General features: G+C 37.8%; 1 pseudogene; it reads right to left on the bottom strand.

Annotated features, from left to right (window-relative positions):
* Positions 1 to 1,533: 1,533 nt before the first annotated feature.
* Positions 1,534 to 9,893, bottom strand: LOC18040898 (annotated as a pseudogene).
* Positions 9,894 to 10,299: the final 406 nt, after the last annotated feature.

The raw sequence follows: 10,299 nt of genomic DNA, 5'->3' as shown, positions 1-10,299 counted from the left end.
AAAGAGAGTTTTGGCTTTTGAATGAGGGTGGCCGCCAGAGGAGGAGAAAAAGGTTGGAAGAGAGCAGTTGCACCAGCAATATTTCGGCTTCGCTGATTTTATTTCTTTTGTTGCTCCCAATTCAAGTATGTCCAGCTAATTTTCTTATACTGAGGTTAAAGATGAAACCCTATTCAATGAAATAATTATTATTTTTATTTATTTAATTCCCATATATGTTCTTTAATGATTATGGTTTTTATTTCACATGATTAATTGAATGTTAATAAAATCTTTTCATCAATTCTGTCATGCATTATTGATTGTTAAGATTAATATTCGATTAATTCTATGCTTAGATCTATAAAGTTTATACATGATTATCTTTGATTTTATGTCTTTCATTAAATTGTTTACATGGAGTGCTTAGGAAACTTTGACTCTTTGTTATTCAATATGTTTACATGAGATTCTTAGATGTCATATTATTAAGCAGAAAAAGAACCTACATTAGATTTAATTACTTGGGCTTAATTGTTATATCCATGAGATGACATAGATTGATTTCGAGTTGTCACTCTAAAATTGGGGATTAATTAATAATTAGATAATTACTAGTTGAATAGTGGTAGATTCTGAAACCTTGGTAATTCTTATCTTATTGAATTCTCCTTTATTTTAATTGCTTCCTTAGTTTAATTGGTTTAATTTTTTTAAAAACTCAATTTGCTCAACTAGGTTAGAATTAATATTAATTTTAGATTTAAATTAGACTTTTTAATTTATAACAATCCCTGTGGGATCGACCTCGTTACCACTATTCTATTTCTAGATTCGTGCGCTTGCGAGTATATTAAAATTTTCACAACAAGAGACGATTATTGCTTGGTGTAATATATGTTCATATATACCTACCAACAAGATACATTATTTAAAGCTACCAATATTTTTTTCTATACATCACCTTTTTAATTAAGAATTTCATTATCAAAATAGTTTTTGATATTTTTTCTATTTTAATTCTCAATTCCTTAATTCTCATCAATTACTTTATATATTTTCTTTTAACCGCAAATAATTGTCTTTGTTTTAGGTTATTGTAAACTAAGAGAAGCAAAATTAATCATTCAAATATGAACAAATTTTTTTTACTAGTCGTTAAAGTTAGTGAAAGAAATTGATCTTTATCAATCATACAATCTAGTAAATATCAAGAAAAAAAAATTTCCATATATAGAAAGGATGAAATAGAAATTTTGACTAAAAAATGAATTTAAAAGAAAGTCAAATCGAGAGTTTGGTTTGTAGAATGTGAGAGTGTGCAATTTTGAGTAGAGATAGAGAAGGATAACTTTAAGATTTTTAAATTTAAAATTTTTTATAATAAATTTATTGATAGAGATGAATACGGTAGGTTCAAAACACTATAAAATACATATTCTCAACAATAAATTTTTATTATAAATTTATTGATGGAGATGAATTTGCTAGATTGAAAACAATATAAAATACATAGAGTTATTCTCAATAATGATCCCACTTATTATAAAGGACTTAGAGGTTTTTGGAAGACGAGAGCCAGTTGACAAAGCTTGGGAAAGTAGCCGCATCAACTCTATGGTGTTTTTGAGTGAAGCCTAACAATTGTGACCATGTGAAATCTGGATATAATCTTGTCCCTTCTCTGCAAATAAGATCTTGTGGGGTCTTACCACTTTGTCTGCTTTCGGGGTCACAAAGAAAGCCAATGACCTTCTCTCTCTTTCCCCATTCACCACTGCTCTATGCAGGCAGCTCTTGTATATCCCATTAGATAATGCCTATATAAATAACATGTATCAAACAAATAAACAAACAAACAGATGAACGACCAAATATATGCCCCGTCATTATTTTTTCAAGTTGTTACAAAAAAAGCTGTCGCGTCCTACATAATATTCGCAACATATAAAGGTCTCAGTGTTTCAATATTATACATGTACAAGAACAACATTTTGAGACAAAATTTTCATAGATTGTTAACGCCGTATTATAAAACTAGCTAGAAGCTATTTTTATCAAGAAAAATAAATTAATTATATGCTAGTAATCTTTTAACCGTATTGAGTATATATGTCAGCATATATACTATCATTTGTATGCGCATTTAGTCATATAACGTCAGACATTCTAGTGTATATACAAATTTAAATAATCTAAATTTGGTTGTATCCCGAAACAACTTTTTTCTATTACAATGGTCATAAATTCTTCGTCAATACTCACAAGTTTTTTGTATCCTTCTCAAGTATTTGGTTAAATTAAAAACCAATGCCTTAACTTAAGATCTAAGACTAAGATAATATTTGAAAAAGGTTAAAAAAAAATTCTGGTTATGGATGAACTAAAATTTTTTTATCGTTATAACGTACAATGATTGTGAGGTATTCTAACTTAGACACATAGAGTTATGTGATTTAGATAGTTATACGATAACATGGTGGTCGTTATCATGCAACTTTTTCATCAGAAAAAAAAAGTTGGGAAGAAATGAAGATAAAATAAAAAATAAAAACATGAATTGCTAAAATATTTAAAAATTACCATGAAAGTATCACCAATAATAATGACTAGGGCATCTGGTCGAGGTCGGACAGTTTGCCACTTATTATTTGAAAAAACTTCAAGGCCTTCAACTCGTTCTTGAAGAAGAATGGTTATGGAACTTGGGTCATAATGAGGGCTAGTGCCAAGAGTGAGTGCTGAGTTGTTGCAAGGAGGATAAAAATTGAGTCTCATGATCGAGTATCCGTCTTCAAAAAATTTCTTATAATGCTTTCGATCAACTCCCAAGCACACTGCCAATAGCTCAAAAAGAATTCCGGATAGCTTCCACATTGCTTGGCAGTATTTTTGATAAACCCACCTGCAATATATTTTAGAAGAAATGAAAATTGTGAGTGCTAGTTGTTGGAACTGATATTTAAGATCTCTTGGAATGATACATGAAGTCTCATTCTTATTTGAAACTTGCTTATATTAATGTGACAGTTAATACAAATCAATAATATATATATATATATTTTGTTTTGATGAGAATAATAAATTTCGATCTAATTATGATCTCAGTTGTGGTGATATTTTAAACATGCATGTTATCTCACGTGTCTATGTATATTAGTACTGTAGTAAAACATAGTTACAATTACATTATTGTTAAAAGAATTACCAACCAAAACTTGTAGACAGATCGGTACCCAGTCCATATCATTAGTAGTCAAGCCACTGGTTTATTACCATTAGCTATTTAAATGTGTAGCTCGACTAGCGAGAATGCGCTTTGTCCGACCAATCACCCAAGAGTTTAAGTATTTTTTTTTTTATCATTAAAGGGCTCTTAAAAGAGCTAAGGCAACACTAATCGGGATTGTGCAACCCCATGAACATCATTAATCAATATGCTAAGCATATTTGGAGGAATAGATTGAAAACAATATAAACCTAAAGGGAAAGAAAAACTATACGAAGCTAGGAAATCCGCTGCTTCATTGGCTTCTCGGTAGATATGCTCCACTTTGGTCAACCAATCGCGCTGGAGGAGAGCTTGAATTTCCTTAATGAGAGTAAAATGCTCATTGATAGGAGGGTTGGAGTTGGAGATTAACTTCATAACACACATGCTATCTACTTCCACGTAAACTTTGCGGAACCCATATTGCCAAGCGATAGATAATCCATGAAATAAACCCCATAACTCAGCTGAAGTCACCGAGCACACACCTAAATTGGCATTGTATCCTACCTGCCACCCACCTCTGAAATAACGAATTAGCCCACCAGCTCCTACCATCCTCGAAGATTTCTTGGCACCGTCTGAATTTAATTTAACCCAAGGCCAAACAGGCGAAATCCAACGAATCCATCTTTCGATACGGGTAGTGCCAGCAGCAAAAGAAAAGGAATGACTTCGTTGAATTTCAGCAGCCCTTACTTTGATGTCCATTGCAATAGCATTGCTCTCCCAATATTCCTTAGTAAAAATAAAATGGTTCCGCCAGTACCAAATTCGCCAAGTAGCCACTCCAAACATGACACGCCAAAGGTTACTGCACGGATACTTGTTTGAAGCTTGCAAATTCCTTGACATCCACCCCACAAGATCAGCATTGAAGAACTCCTTATGATTATGGTCCTGAAGAAGGCGAAGCCACACCGCTCTAGAATAAGGACAGTCACGAAGCACATGGATTGTGGTCTCCAACTCATATCCGCATCTCTCACAATGTGTGTCAATAGTTAACTGTCGTGACGCTAATTCTCCCCTCGTCTTCAAGCGATTATGTAGCACCAACCATATGAAAGTCTTTATGCTCTGCGGGCCTTTCCATGACCATGCCAACCGCCAGATCGTATCCCTTTCCTGCAAATATGGCTGAGCCAAGTGGTCATAAGTTGACTTTACTGTGAATTTTCCATGAGTTGCAGCTGCCCAGTAAGCTTTATCAGCACCATTCCACGCCGACGGGGGATGAACTGAAGCAATACGCATCACTGCATTATGAGATAAGAGGTAGCTGAACTTCGGCCAGTTCCAGGTGCCATCTGCAGTCACAAAGTCAGCCACATACAAATCACAAAGTTCAGGAGGTATTGGTTTCAAAGTAAACGCCGCAAGGGGAGAAGATGCCGTGGCCCAGCAATCCCACCAAAACTTCACTCTTAGGCCATTACCAACATTCCAGCGTAACCCCCGTTTTGCATGATCCCAAACTCGACACACAGACTTCCACAAATGAGAGCCATGCCGAGTGGGAAGAGATTGTGGGATATCCGAGAGTGACACTTTGTACTTTGTAGCTAAGACTTGGGCACAAAGTTTACCAGGTTCCGTGATCAAATTCCAAGCAACCTTCAACAATAATGCGTCATTCATAATCTCCAATCTCTTAAATCTTAGCCCACCAGTCAGGTTCGGTTGACATATAGTTTGCCAACTAACTAAACTCATCTTACGCATTTCGGCAATCCCACTCCACAAGAATCGTTTGCACACTTGATCAATTTTAGTCTTGATACTAGCCGATAAATTAGTAGTCTGCATAGCATAAATAGGTATTGCTTGGAGAACGGATTGGGTGAGGGTAATACGCCCTGCCAAGGACAGTTGAGAAGCAGCCCAACCCGAAAGTCTTTGCTGCATTTTATCCAGAATTCCCTGGTATGTTTGCTTCGAAACCCGGCGATGTAGCAGAGGCATGCCTAAATAGGTACCCAAATTCTTTGTGACTGTATACCCCAGGTCATGCCCCAAACGACCAGCTACAGCTTCGGAGATATTCTTCAAAAAATAGACTTGAGTCTTAGATTTGTTCACCTTTGCGCCAGAACTCAAACAAAATCCTTCTAAGACCGAATTAATGAAAAAAGCTTGTGCACTAGAAGCCTCTGCAAAGAGTAATAAATCATCAGCAAAAAATAAGTGGCTTAGAGGAGTACCCATTCAGGCTAAGCGAATAGGTTTCCATTGCTTTTGTTGGATAGAGCGATAAATTCCATGACTTAGTCACTCGATGCAGAGAACAAAAATATAAGGAGACAACGGGTCCCCCTGCCGAACACCTCTACTAGGGGCAAAATCCCCCGTTAATTCCCCATTCCACAAAATGTTCATCCTATTAGACGTAATGCACTCCATTATTAAGTGGATAAGATCGAAATGTAAAGCTAGCTCCATTAAAGTCTCATGAATAAAATTCCAGTTCAATCTATCATATGCTTTCTCTAAATCAATCTTAATAGCCATTAAACCTTTTTTACCCAGCTTTCGTCGCATAGAGTGGACAACCTCCTGAGCGATGATGATATTCTCCGTAATATGCCGGTCGGGGACAAAACTCGTCTGGTGAGGCCCAACAAGATCAGGGAGTAAGGCTTGGAGTCTAGTCACAATAATGTTGGTTACTATTTTATAAAATACTGTGCATAAACTAATAGGGCGATACATCCTGAAGGATGTGGGGCGCTTAGTCTTTGGAATTAGGACTAGGAGAGTTTTACTAGCCTCTCCTGGGATACTGTGCGAATTGAAGACTTCATTTATACCAGCACTAAAAGACTCACCAACAATATGCCACTGAGCCTGATAAAACCCTGCAGGATAGCCATCGATTCCAGGAGCTTTGAGAGGACTCGTCTGACAGATAACCGCATGAACTTCTTCCTTATCAATTAGCATAGCAAGACTCACCAATCGGGTTTGGTCAATTTGAGGAAAACACCCTTGCACCTGATACGGCTGATAGGTATCCTGTTCAGATCTATATAACGTAGAGAAAAAAGTCACAGCATGGTCTTTAATTTCTTGTGCTTCATAAATCCAATTACCTCCTTCATCCCTAATTGCAGTGATGCGATTACGAGCCCTCCTTGTAATGGTTTTTTGATGAAAAAAAGATGTATTTCGATCCTCATATTTTATCCACTCTCTACGAGATTTTTGATACCATAACAGCTCCTCTTGGGACATTACTTCTTCCAGCTTCTTTTTTAACTTTGTTTCCAGGCGATACAAGCTAATGAGTGGCCTATTTTCCAAGGCTTTCTGAACCCCACCAAGTCGAGCCAACAATTCTTTTTTCCGTTTAAAAATATTACCAAACACTTCACTATTCCAAGTAGTTACCTTGCTTGTGAAGCTAGAGGCTGCTTGAGCATAAGGCATATTTCCCTGCCAATTATCCTGCATAAAATTCCCAAACCGATTGTCTGTCATCCAGGCAACTAGAAACCGGAAAGGCTTTATACTCCCCATTCCTCTACCATTGCGCTCAAAACGAACCAAAACCGGTCGGTGATCAGAATCAACTCTCGGAAGATTGGTGACTGAATAATTATCGAACTTTAGAATCCAATCCTTATTACCCAGAGCACGATCAAGGCGCTTGGACAAACTCCCACGAACCCAAGTGAACCGAGGACCACTGAAAGGCAAATCAACCATTTTATTAGCATGAAACCAAGAACTAAAGAGTGGACAAATCCCGGTGCCCAATTGAGACCCTCCACGTTTTTCCTCAGCATATAAAATTGAGTTAAAATCACCCCCACCAGCCAAGGATCATGCATCGATCTCGCAATGCAATTCAATTGATGCCAAAGCTCATGACGGCGATTTGAATTGGGGCTCGCATAGACTGCTGTGACCCAAGCTTGAGTAACATTATGGGTACTGATTTTTAAATGTATAAACTGATTATGATTTAAGGCAACCTCAACGTCAAAAAAATCACGCCATAACACCCAAATACCTCCAGAAAATCCATTAGCCTCCACACGATGAGAACGGTCAAAACCACTTTTTTTGATAAAATCATCTACTTTTTTCCCACTGACTCTTGGCTCGAAAATTGCTACAATTATAGGATTGTAGTTCTTGACTAAAGCGGAAAAAGTTCGTCTAAAAGTTGGGGACCCCGCCCTTGAACGTTCCAGAATAAAATTGAAATTGCCATAAAACAATTATGAGTAATGGGTGAGCAGGAACGGCTTACGGACTAGGCCCCACTATCATTCCTTCATGCACTCCAGGAGTCTCCTGTACAATCGTGTCATCAGTATCGGACATAATGTCTTCACCTTCATGTCCAACTACAGGTTGAGAATCACCCTCATTATTCACCCTTATGTCAATAACCCCTGCATCTTTGCCATCAGGAGGTTCTGCAAGCTGCTTTGGAGGGAGTTGCTGTGCAGGTTCGGTAACAATTGGTCCACTTGGTGGCTGTCTTGCAGTGGCCCGGTTTCTAAAAGGTAAAGTGACAGCCGTATGTTTTGTGGGATCAAGAGTGGTCAAGTTGAACGTAAATTCAACGGTATCACTAGGCGTGTGTCTCGGGTTAGGATCATTGGTATTATGGGGTAGGATTTTGGTGACATGGGGACCTAGAGTTTCATGCATGGAGCTGGATGCGGTAAGGTGCAGTGGTTTAGGTTTTGGAAACTGTGGTTTGGCCACTTGTTTTCCTTTGGACAGATGGTGATGAGGTTTTAAAGTGCGAGAGGTTTTCAGAGTAGGGTTTTTTCGATTGTTGAAGTGATCTGTAATGGACTTGATTGGTTGCTGGGGAGGGGCGTGTATGGGGTTCTGACTATCAAGCTCCTCCTCGGTTGGTGCATCATGATCTTCAGATAAAGCAGCAAACCGAGAATTAGTATTGAAATTCGTTCGTTGATTCCTCTCCGAATCCGCAATGTTCTCCTTATCTACAACTACTCTTGCTCTCCCTTTTCGCTCCACAACCATCCATGGGCCAAATCTCTCACTGCTGCTGTTGGCCACAGTCGGGACACCGATCTTCTCGACTGGTATGTTAGCTTGTGGGTTGTTCACGGAGTTTGCCTCGTTTATCCCATTCGAAGTTTGTTTATTTAAGCAAACCGTGCTACTGTGACCATACTTACCACATTGATAGCATATAATCGGCAGCCCTTCATATTCAACCTTTTGAATCCTTCCATCCAAATTAAACCGAGACACCAGCGGTTGAGTAAGAGAGACACGAATAGCAATCCTAGCAAATTTGCCCCTTTCTCGCAGTTCAGTACGATAGTCAATTTTAATGACATTACCCACGAGTTGTCCAATCTTTCTTAGGACACGCTTATCATATAAGTGGAAAGCCATTCCAGGCAAACGTATCCAAACAACTGCAGAATCAAGCTCTGTAACAGTACTATCGAAGCTGGGATTCTAAGGTTGGACTGTTAGATAATGTCAAAAGATTACCCATGGCCCCTCAGTTAACACATAAACAGCATCCTCTGGTGAATTAAGACGAACTAAATAGTAATTATTCTCAAGGTCGATTACTGAGAAATCCAAAATCATATGCCACATGACCTTCAGCCGATTGCACAAAACCTTATATCCGATATTCCTCCCCAACAACTTTACCACCACAGAGTTTTGCCAAGGTTGAACTAACTTCTCATGGATTCGTTGAGAAAATTTAATAGTTGGCATGGCACCATTGTCCCCAACAATTACGTCTCCAGGTTCAAAATCCCACTGTTCATCCATCTCAGTATCGTCAAAACTTCTCTGTTGAGTCTAGGGCATGAGTGCATCCTTGAAAGATGGCGGCGGTGGGTTATCCTCATCCATACCATGGCTGCGAAAACGAGCCTTTTTGGTAGAACGATCCTCAGGCAGCGGTGGTGGAATCGTTTTCAATAAACTAGGGTTTTCTGGGGTTTCAAGGTTTTCGGAGCTTTTCGACATCTTCGAAATTGTTTTATTTTTTATTTAAGTACTAATAAAGGATAATGATTAATTCAGGTGAGATTTCTCACCTTCACTCGTCCAAACCTTAAAAAGAAGAATAAATAAACAAAACTTACCCACTGCATTCAAAATCTTGTCCAAGAACAGATTTAAAGTGGTCAACAACGAGGGGCTCAGCATCGTTTTCATAGTAATCAAAAGTAAATGTTTCGTTCCTTGTCAAATTTTTAGTAAAACGCTCAGCATGACCACCAGAATACCCCTGTGGCAAACCGGTCTTTCTTGGAATGCCAAGCTTTCGCTCAAGAGGAAGCTTGAAAATGGAGTCAATTTCTTCAGAAGCTGCTTTCAGTAGACTTGCATCAACACCATGGTTGATTACTTGGAACAAGCCATGGTTCACGCAAGCCCCTCGAACGTGCTCGATTGCTTCAGCAGTTGCTCTTTCATCCCCACTTATGAATCCTTGTAAGTCTATCAATGGCTCTTTGTGCTCTTCTTGAGCAAACTCCAAGTTTGGCCAAATGAACCATGTTGGCAAGTTGGCTTGTTTTTGCAACTTGTGATAATCAAAAACAATACTCCCATTGTTATGTGTCTGCTTCATCAATGGTTGCGGATGAACAGCGGATGAATCTTTATTGGAGTTCATTAGAGAGACATTGGAAAGAAAATGGAACAAAGCAAGCTATAAATAGAACACAAACAAAGATTGCAAAGCTGTAATAAGTTTTGTGATAAGCATGGCAAGAAGATAACAGGAATGAGTAAGATTAGAAAATGATTAAGATTAGATACCATATATGCGTCTGTATAAGAGATATCAGATATCTAAGTGAATTACATTTTGAAAGAAAAAAATATATAGAAGATGATAGAAATGAATAAGAATAGATACCATATATAAAGAAAATGATTAAGATTCGATACCATATATGCGTCTGTATAAGAGATATATAAGTGAATTATATTTTGAAAGAAAAAATATATAGAAGATAATAGAAATGAGTAAGATTAGATACCATATATATATATACACATACATGTGTGTGTGTGTG

Source organism: Citrus clementina, unplaced genomic scaffold (assembly GCF_000493195.1).
Source record: "Citrus clementina cultivar Clemenules unplaced genomic scaffold, Citrus_clementina_v1.0 scaffold_5, whole genome shotgun sequence".
NCBI lineage: Eukaryota > Viridiplantae > Streptophyta > Magnoliopsida > Sapindales > Rutaceae > Citrus > Citrus x clementina.
The sequence above is the reverse complement of the archived record's forward strand: the minus strand, read 5'-3'. Positions and strand labels throughout refer to the sequence as shown.